Below are 10,389 nucleotides of genomic sequence, written 5' to 3'. Positions count from 1 at the left end.
AAATCCCAAAAGCTCATAAAACTGAGATTCTTGTTTTTAAACAGAAGAGAGTTTTAGAGGGCCAGTGTCAACCCTGCTTCAATCACTGGGTTTCATCATTGTTTTCAAATCATCCTAATAATTTAAAATACACAAAAATTACATTTAGGTAACAAAGTTTGCCCAAGTAAGACTAGATTGAATTTGAAATATCTGAGCAATAGGAGAGAATAGAACACCTTAAAGCACTATATCTGCATCCCTGGTTGGCTATCAGATACCTGGGAGAACATAATAAATATTACTTGTTTAAGGCAAGGTTGTAGCTGACATCAAGCAGCTATAAGGCATTTAGCAAGTGGTAATGTAGCACCTATAAGATGCTAGCATATCTAGCATATGAAGGAGGTCTTAAGACATTTCTCAGTGCTTTGTGAAGCACATTTAAAAACTGGTCATCTTACAAGCAGTGTGGAAGAGGAATTACTAGGTGTTGTCACTGGTCCCAGTTACACAGCACAGAATGTTCTAGATACCTAAATGAAGCTGCCCACATTCTGGTCATATTTTCAGCCCTAAGTACAAGAGGTAAATAGTAACAATGAAGATGGCAATGACAATCTTTGTGTCAGCATGACAGGCATTACATCAAGCTGCCTAATAGTTGTAAAGTTTGAAAAAAACGTGTTCACAGACTACCAATCTATGTGCTACATTGAATGCTACACACATGAGAATATCAGTAAAAGCAAGAGAATCCTTGAAAATGAAGAAAATGAGAATGGTAGGTCTTAGAATCTGATGATAACACTGTTCTTACACTGATTCTTTCAAGCACTGGGTAGTAGTAGTTGCAGAAGATAATGTACCTAACAAGTCTTCAGTTTGAGTTCTTCAAACCAGGAGGTCAGAATTTCAAAGAAGACAGTAGAAATATTTATTTAAGGTACTTTATGCAGCTCCTGCCAGAAATCTGGCTTTGCTATAAAAGCTCATTATATTGTATTAAACTTTCTTTTTTTTTTTTTTCCACATAAAATATCACAGATTTTTTCAGACTCTTGTAGTTGTCTGCTTGTTTACTAGTGTTTGATAATTTTTATTGTCTTTTCCTGGGGTGTAGAAATACAACTGATATTTCATTTTATTCATGTTTTTAAGCTTAAATTCTTTCAGATTACTTTTGACCCATTGCATCAGCAGTAAAATTTCGGACTATTTCACTGAACTTCTCAGCATGAAAAGATGTAGACTGTGGAAACTGAGCCATCAGCCTAACTTGAGAAACAGCAACAGCAGCAGAAAAATAACAAGGGCCAGCTAACCCTTTTGTCAAAAGAGATAAATACAGCAGCAGCAAATGCAGACCCTGCTGTGAGAGAAGACTTCCTGTGTCTTGTTTTCTTGACTCTTTTTTCTGGAACTGATTTGTTAGGCAGTGGAGTTACTCCATATTAGATTTACAAAAAAAATAGAGTCAATAGAACTGAGCCAGCAGTTTAAAGATCAACCAGTAGGTTTTGTTTCATTCTTTTTTTGTTTGTTCCTTTTAATAATAATGTAATGTAATATTATTTATTTAACTAATTTTCCATACCCTCCTTCCTCAGAGGAAATAGTAAGAGAAAGAGAAAGGACGAGGAAGAGAAACAGCCTTTTAATTTTGAATAGGGAAATTACTAATTTTTCTGCTCTTACAAGTACCGATGAATTCTATTGGTCATATTTGCTTTTAATTCTTCTTCCAGGACAAATAAAAATTTTGCATGGCAACTGAATGCCTGAAGTTGTATCATCATTCATATTATTCCCCTGCCTACACAATTCCATTTGTTTACAATCATCCTACTTTCAGATATTTTCTGAACAAAGAACTTATCATCACTTTTTACATGTTCAGAGCTATATTCAAAACTGTATGAAAATTTAAGACTGTTTTAGAACAAAATAATGACAATATTTTCTATATACATAGAGAGTGAGAGATACATTGTCCTCATTTATACACTGACAATTTTTTTGAATACGTAAATCTTTTGGAAAAAAATATTTCAGATGTCAGATTTACAGACATTTTCCATGAAAGGATCCTTATGTGTTTGCATAAGGGAAGATATTCAAGCATTTCTTCATAGCTAATAGGAAATGTAGGAAAGCCATTTTGACTTCACAGTTTTTTTAATCCCTATTACTATTTGTTAATTCTTTAAAATCCTTATAGTAGAAATGCTAAGTCATGGCCTGAAACACTGATTGAGCAGCTGGTGGGAAGGCAGGGGCAATCCAAGGGATCTCAATGCACCTGAGTGACTGAAAGAGCTGGAGCCAGGATCTGCCCCTTTCCAGACTTCATTTAAGAGTTGGCAGTGGGGATGAAACTTCTTTCACTGGAAATCCTTGCTTATCTACCTGAAGTCTTGAAAAGTTAAGTAGCTTATTTTCCTTCATTTCTACATGTGTGGTTTCTGTGTTTGGGCTTGTCCTCATTTGTTATCACAATATAGTGTTATAGTCCTCTAAATGCATGTTATGTTTTTATTAAAATTTCTAAGCAGAGAAAACTGCTTTTGAGTTTATTGATGCTGCTTGTCACCTATATTATTATGTGAAGTAATTTGTTTGGGTGGTCTTCGTTTTTTTTTGTTGTTTTTTCTTTTTTTGCTATCTTTTTCTTTTATATCTTTTACCTTTCACTTCTTTGACTTTTTTACCAACATTATGCTGAAAGACAAATAGGTTCAAATAGCATGGCATGAGAAATGAGAATATAGGCTTATTGCTGGTGTACGTTTTCATCATAAAGAGCTTCTCCAGCATTTCTTTTATTTTAATACATGAACACATGGACTGCCATTGTAGCAGAGGCAAATCCACCTCTGCAAAGTGAACTCCATCCATATTGGCACTCCCTTGATCTTTTCTGGTGATTCAGAGTTAAATGATATGCTATTAACTTAATGCGTTGAAAGTAATACGTACTGAAGATATATTATGTAACAAATTCATTTCCTTTATTTAAAACTGTCTCTTAAATTACTGATAGTGTTCTAGTCTAATCTAGGAAGTGGTTAAGCACCACAGTCAAGTGCTCACTCTTCCCTTTTCCCAGTGGGATGGGGGGGAGTATCAAGAGAACAAAAAAAAAACCTCATGGGTTCAGATAAAACTATTTAAATGGTTTTAATAGGAAAAATAAAAATAAAATTTATGACTACATATATATATGAATGTATATATCAAGTAATTCTCACTATCCCTTAGCTGATGTACAGCTAAGCCCTCTGAACAGTGGAAAAGTCAGATGAGCTCCTGCTACCTTCTAAACTCCTCCTACTTGATACCATACAGTATGAAATATCTCTTTGGCCAGTTTAAGTTACCTGTCCTAATTCTGTTCCTTCCCAGCTCTTCTGGCTCTTCACTGAGTACGGCCTTGGTTCTGTATAATACTGCTTAGCAGCAGCTAGAAACATCAGTGCGTTATCAACAATGTTTTCCTCCTAGAACCAAAACACAACAGCATACAACACATTCTGGAGGAAACAACTCCAACCCAGCTGAAATTCAGACACTGCTGTAGCACATCCATACGCCTGTGTCATCCTAAACTTATGGATGTGGACACATTTTGTTTTCACTCACAGGCTGAGCATGACAAGAAGACTTCAGGAGACTGTTACTTTGTAGCAGTTTTTCTCCTGTTTTCTAGCAAGTAACTAGTAATGCTCTTGCTTTGTATTGTCAATCTGAGTAACTTTATTCTGTATGGTATTTTGGGGGGGAAGAGCGGGCTTGGAGGAGAGGGGGAAGAGAGTAAAATCTCTCTAAAGTCACGAGGAGGCAGTTGTCTTCCCACTTTCATTATGAACTGTTACACAAAAATTACACCAATGTAATTGGACTAAACATCAAATCTCAGCCTTTCTGTGCTGCATCCAACGACCATGTAAAAAAAAAAACATCTAGCATTCATCCACTGCACTATACTAGTGTCATACCTTCCTTACTGATTCTCAAAGAGAAGTCAATGCAAAATGAAATTACTCTTCCTTTGATGATTCACTTCCATCATCAAGTTTTGATCTGAAAACCACTGTCAAGGAACTCCTATACAGTACTGCTATTTATTCCTGGTGTTATTGGGACCACCTAGATGCAAAGACACTCCTCACAACAAAACCAGCCTAGTTATTCACGTAATATTAAATTGACAGTGCACTGAGTCTGTGGTGGCAAGGGTAAAGCTGTTTGAAAGCTGCTGAATGTACCTGATAGGTCTCATCTGGTATGGTGTTCTACTGTGGTATTTTTACTCTCATTTGGAGAAAAATAGATAAGCTATTTAAAGGTACAGAAGTGAACCATTAGGCAGTGCTCTGAAAATGAGGGTAATTAACTTGTGGCAGTTGTTTTTCGGGGAACCTAGCCCACTGATTTCTACATCCATGCATGTGGAGATATCCCCCCCCCCCCCCATTTTATTGAAGCAAAGGGAAATGTAAAAAATTTCACAAGTAACAACAACAACAACAACAAATAGTGGCCACAGAAGTGGCCAAAATCCTTAGTGTTGAGTTATAATCTTCATAACCTCTGGTAGCCTGTGCTTTATGTTTCTCAGCAGAAAAATATAAGTACTGATGACAATTTTATTTTCATTAATGTCACTATTCTGTATTAACCAATTTCATGCTCTGTTCACTTTCTGGGCTGTGATACTGCCATGCGCTCTTCACAAGATGTTGAGCACACGTTTTTTTATAGACTTCTATTTAAAACTTTTTGTATATTTATCTCCATGTAAGATGTGATATTGATCTATGGGTGTGTTTTAGAGCATCTATCATAAAAATTTCATTGATTTGTGAGATGATCCATTTTTAAATTCTTAATTTCCTGTTGACTGCAGTTGTTAATGCAAAACACACAACCAGGTTAAAATTATAGCACATATTTTAATCCATGCAAGGAGAGAATTCCTGCTGATGTCTAACAGCTTTCCTTCCAGTCTTAGCCTTACCTGAGCTGCACAATTGCTCATCGTAAGAACATAAAAATAAGTAGACCATACTGTTTAGAATTCAGATGTTATGATTAAGACAGTCTCCCTCAGACAGATCTGAACACATTAGGATCTATCTATTCATACCAGATGTTAATTTGTATCTTACTTGCTCTCTATTAAATGTTCTCAGCAGGCTGCCTAGTGGAAACATTGCTGCTGATTTCCAATGACTTAAGGTAAGATAAATAAGGCAGAACTTTTGCTCTGGTTAGAGGACAGGAGGAAGATGGAAAGACAAAGGATGACTACAAACAGTTAAGTGACAGAATCCAGAAGATAAGGGGGATATTCTGTTAATGTGAACAGGAACACAGAGGTCAAACACATACAACTTAAAGCTCAACAGCCAGTCTATGAAGAATGTGTGAATGCAGAATGCACAATGCAAATATAAGGACAGAAGTAGCACTTGGACTAACTGCTGCAGAAAAAGACTGTGTGAGAATTGTGATTCCACAGTAGACTTACGCATCTTTCTGGTAAAATGTCACTGTATAAGTGAGTTTAAAATTCTTCAATTTGCTTAGCTCTGTAGGAAACTTTACATGACATAGGTGACAGAGATGGGATTGAAAACTCATGGGCTGACAGAATGGTGAGTCATGAAAAACTCAAGTTTAAAAATAGAACATTTGGGAAAGCCTTTCTTGCATATACTTCTACTACATCTGTGCAATTTTCTCTTATATTGTCTCTGCAGAATAGCCATTGAAATTAAGAAATTGTTCTTAGACTGAGTAGTAGTGTAGCTGATGTGCTAATTAGTTCTGTCAAGCAGCTCAGTGAAAAACTGATTATAGTTTTGCTGTGGGCTATGGAAATTACATTTATGCTATTTTACAATTTTCTACTGCTTTCTTTCCTTATGCTTTGGGACACTTCAACATCAACGGTATCTTAACTAGGTACTTGCTGGGAAAGCAATACTGAACTTTTATGTAAGATGAGGTTTTATCATGATATAACTCATAACTGACACTGTCACTTTGTATGTACAAGTACTTAATTTCTTCTGAAATATTTACTTTCTCTGAATGATTAACAAATTATTATGTAATGAAGCAGTTTCTAAACTTTCTTTTTCATAAAGAAAGTCTTGCACAGGCTCTATGTCCCACATCTAATATATGTCTTTCCATGTGCAAAATACAGACCACTGTTCAAGTTACTATTCTAAATCAAGAGTAAGATTTTTCTACTTCAGAACAGTAGGTAATTTGCTTACCTAATCCCTATTTATCAGGAATAATTTAAATCAGGAAAGAGAAGACCCAAATCAATTTTTAGGAAAAGAGGCGTAAAGGATTCAAATTACTATGTTAATATTAAATATTTGTTAGTATTAGTCACTTCCATTGAAGCTGAAGAAGATGCTCTGCAACTTACTTGAAAGGGGGAAAATTTCAGGCTTCAAAAGAGAACAATTTATAAAAAAATCAGCCCTGTACATTATCATAATATTATGTATATCATAATATTGTTATGTTTATGAAAATTACGTTCATTTATTTCAGAAAAGCAGTATATTCAGAATGAATTCAAAGGAGAAGTAGAGCAGAAATCTGAACAATGATTTCTTTGACTACAGCACTCTTAAATCTTGATAGAAATCTTTGATTCTAACTAGATAAGGATGCAGTGTGTTTAATCTCTGATATAACACTGTTTAAAATGTCTTCACCTCTTTCAGCATCACAGCATTAACATTTTTCAGCATAACTACTTATGTTTTATCTCTATTTGTCTAAATTACTGTTGTTTTTTTAAGAGATTATATTTTTTTACAAATAATCCCAATGATTTAAGTGACAAATATTTTTAAAAGAAAAAAAAATGAAAGTATATATAAAGAAGAAAATACAAAAGATTTTGTGATGATTTATTCAGAAGAGAAAAGCAAAAAAAATTCCACAGAAAAAAATTCCAAAAGAAAGAATTCCAAAGAAAAAATTCCAAATTTATTTATTTTTTTTTTTTAGTCAAATCAAAGGCAACAAGTTGCCCTCACTGTGTGACACTATTTTTTTTTTTACCATCTCGGGGGGGGGGAAGTGATACAGAGAAATACAGGATTACGTTAAAGTTCATTCTCTAAAGAATGAAACATTTTCTAAAGTAAAAAAAAAATTTTTTTTGGAAGTTATTTTTAAAAGAATGTATTGGGGGATATTCACAAGGTGTCTGGATATGGCTCTGGCCAACTGATTCTTGGCAACACTGCTGGAGCAGGATGGTTGAATATGACAGCCACCACTGATCCCTTCCAAACTCAACCGTTCAGAGTTTTTTGAAATCAGGCTCAAATGCATTTATTTCTGTAGTAAACTTTACATCCTTTATCACAAGTTAAAACATGTCTAATTTCTGTAGAAGTCTATACAGATTTCATTTGTATAGTAGAGTATTAGCGTTTTTAACACTTGGCTTTATTATGTTCAAAGAGAGACAAAGACAGGTGAAAAAATCAGTTCTTTTGAATTACTTGACACTCCATTTTGTAGACCATTTTTAACAGCTACGTTAGCCTAGAAGATAGTTTTCTAGATGGCTAAAATTATGTAGTAGGAATAATACTCATCAGCTCTCTGAATGTTGGTTTTTTTTTTTTTGTTCAAGCAGGCAAGCAGGTCAAGTTTGTTTAATGTCGTAGTGTTTCTACTATCTTAAATATGCTTTAAGAGAAAATTTGTTAATCTCTCCTCTTTCAGAAGTCTTATTCACTGAAATACACATCAAGATTAACTCAAAATCTAGTGATTTTAAGCTTTCTGAAGATCTGTATCTTGCAAATTCTATGTTCTGTATTTTTATGCAGAAGAAAAATAACAGCATCAAAGTATCCCAGAACCAGACATTACTTTTGCAAAATTCTAGGAGCTATTCCTACTTTTCCTCTGATCTTTTACTCAATAACTAATTCATTAGTTCATTGCTAGATTATTGTTTCATACGAATGCTTCACATATATCTTTATCCCTCAGTAGGGGTCATGGATAAAGAGAATTGATCATGCGCTATACTTTCCAACACGCTGAAGAAAAGTTTTCTTTGATGTGTTACTTCTTATAAATTCTTTCCACTATTTAGATAATCCAAATAAATAGGGATTATTCTTAAGAACAAGAGAGATTTTTAATCTCATTATCCACTTCTTGCAGACCTGTAGTCTGTTATTAATACACATTTAAATTTTTATATGAAATGTAATAATACATTACTTTAATATGTATTTTTTATTTATATTTAACAATAATAAATAATAAATAATAAGTTAATAATTTATTTGCATTTAACATTATTTCATAATAATGGGTAATTCATGTAGGCCTGTTAGAAATAAATGTCAAAATGATTTATATCCTACTATGTCGAGAAATACGGAAAGGCAAAGTGACCTGGTCAATGACATACAACCAAAGCATCCAGTTCTATCTCATGTGACTTTCTTTCCTATACCAAATGTGAAAGAGAGAAATCCAGCTTTCTTTTTTTTCACAGAAATGTATTTTCTCTAGAAATTTTAATACCGTTTCTCTTCACTTCTCATCCTAACCCAGAAGTCAATTCTCTCTTTATTGATCTTAGATCTCTCTCTCTCTATGTGTATATATATATATATTTTTTTTTTTTTAAAGGTCAGTGCAAAGATTTCAGTAGTTGATTCTAAGTATAATCTTATTTATATGCATAAACCAGATTTTCACCAAGTACATAAGATCAAGCAGCAATAAATAATTATTTTTCTTCTCTCTCTCAAATCAATATTCTTTCTCAAGAACTGTCTATGCTCAGATATCAAATCAGAATATAAACCCTCTTCTGCTCAGCTTCCTCTTCAAGTACTTTTTGCAGAACTGAACATATTTCTTTGAAACAAAACATTTATTTGCATATGTTGTCTGTGCAATAATACCACATGTAAATTCTCACTGTAATATACAGCCACCATTAACTCAGTGCATAAAATTAGCTTTTCATTCTCTCTACACAAGAAATTCTCCAAGGAAGATTATAGCAATATAAAATTCAGGCTATCAGTGTTCAAATCTTATTTCTTGCTCTAATTGCAGTTTATTAATCAACTTGTTTAGTATTTCAATAAATACTCTAGAGACAAATGTAATGAAGCTGTGCACCGACCTGAACTTTTATTTCTAATGCTCTGCTATATTTGTTCAGAAGTTTTATAAGGAACTGCAGTGAGTCAGATGGTCTCTTCAAAAAGAGTGGTTAGAAAAGTTGAAAACTGTATATTAAATTAGTTTCACTGCAGTAGCTTAGCCTTGGCTAAGGGCCAAACTACCACTGAGCTGCTTGCTCACTCCTCCTCCTTAGCAGAACAGGGGAAGAAAATAGTGTAAGTCAAGATAAAGAAAGAGAAATAACTTACCAATTACTGTCACTGGCAAAACAGATTCTACTAGAAGAAAAGTAATTTTATTTATTGGCAGTTAAAATATATTTTGGTAGTAAGAACTAAAGTCAAAAATTAAAGCAAAATCCACCCCTTTTGCATGTTCAGCATCGCACAAGAGAGTAATGTGGGGTGGTGGGGAGAGAAGTACAGTCATCATATTGTAGTTTATTTCCTCTGCTCTTTCCCTCTCGCACCTCTTCCCTGCTTCAGTGGATTCTGCCCATAGACTACAGTCCATGAGGGAAAAAGTCTGCTCTTTTCTGGGGCTGTAGGAGTTTGTGCTGTGGGGCCTGAAGCACATCTTTCTCTGTTCTGGGGGCTTAACACTGGGCATCTCCTGTGTTCCTCCCACAGAGGCCACCTCTGGAGCCTCTTCACACTGCCAAAATCTTGTTATGTATGCCTAATATCACTAATGTGTTGTAGTTCTATGGATATCTCCTGACTAAGGACATAATGGCTTAAAAATTATTTTGAAGATCAAGACCCAGAACATAACATCTGACAGCAATTACGAGAACTTACCTGAAACAGCCCTGAAGTGTACGTTTCATTTGTAGTTTATATATACCATTGAAGAAATTCTCCATAGAGCAAATAGAGCATGGTCACTCTCAGAAATGCTCCATGGGCCATTGGAATACCACCAAAAGTGGCATAACTATATTGAAGGCTAAGTGAACATCCTTTTTCCTTCCTTGATTGAGTCAAATGTGCTGCTTTGTACCCTGTGATAGATAAAGCAGGTCTTTTCTCATTTGACTATCCTGTGATATCTGTTATTAAATGACAAAAGTCATTTAGTAGGGTAGTCAGACTTGTACAGAAAAAAAAATCATACTTGAACACTTTCTCCATTTTTCTTGAAATTTGCGTGCATAGCAGTAACTGCAGTAAGTTAGAACTGTTTATAGCACTGTTTCTAGAG

Source organism: Lagopus muta, chromosome 6 (assembly GCF_023343835.1).
Source record: "Lagopus muta isolate bLagMut1 chromosome 6, bLagMut1 primary, whole genome shotgun sequence".
NCBI lineage: Eukaryota > Metazoa > Chordata > Aves > Galliformes > Phasianidae > Lagopus > Lagopus muta.
The sequence above is the reverse complement of the archived record's forward strand: the minus strand, read 5'-3'. Positions refer to the sequence as shown.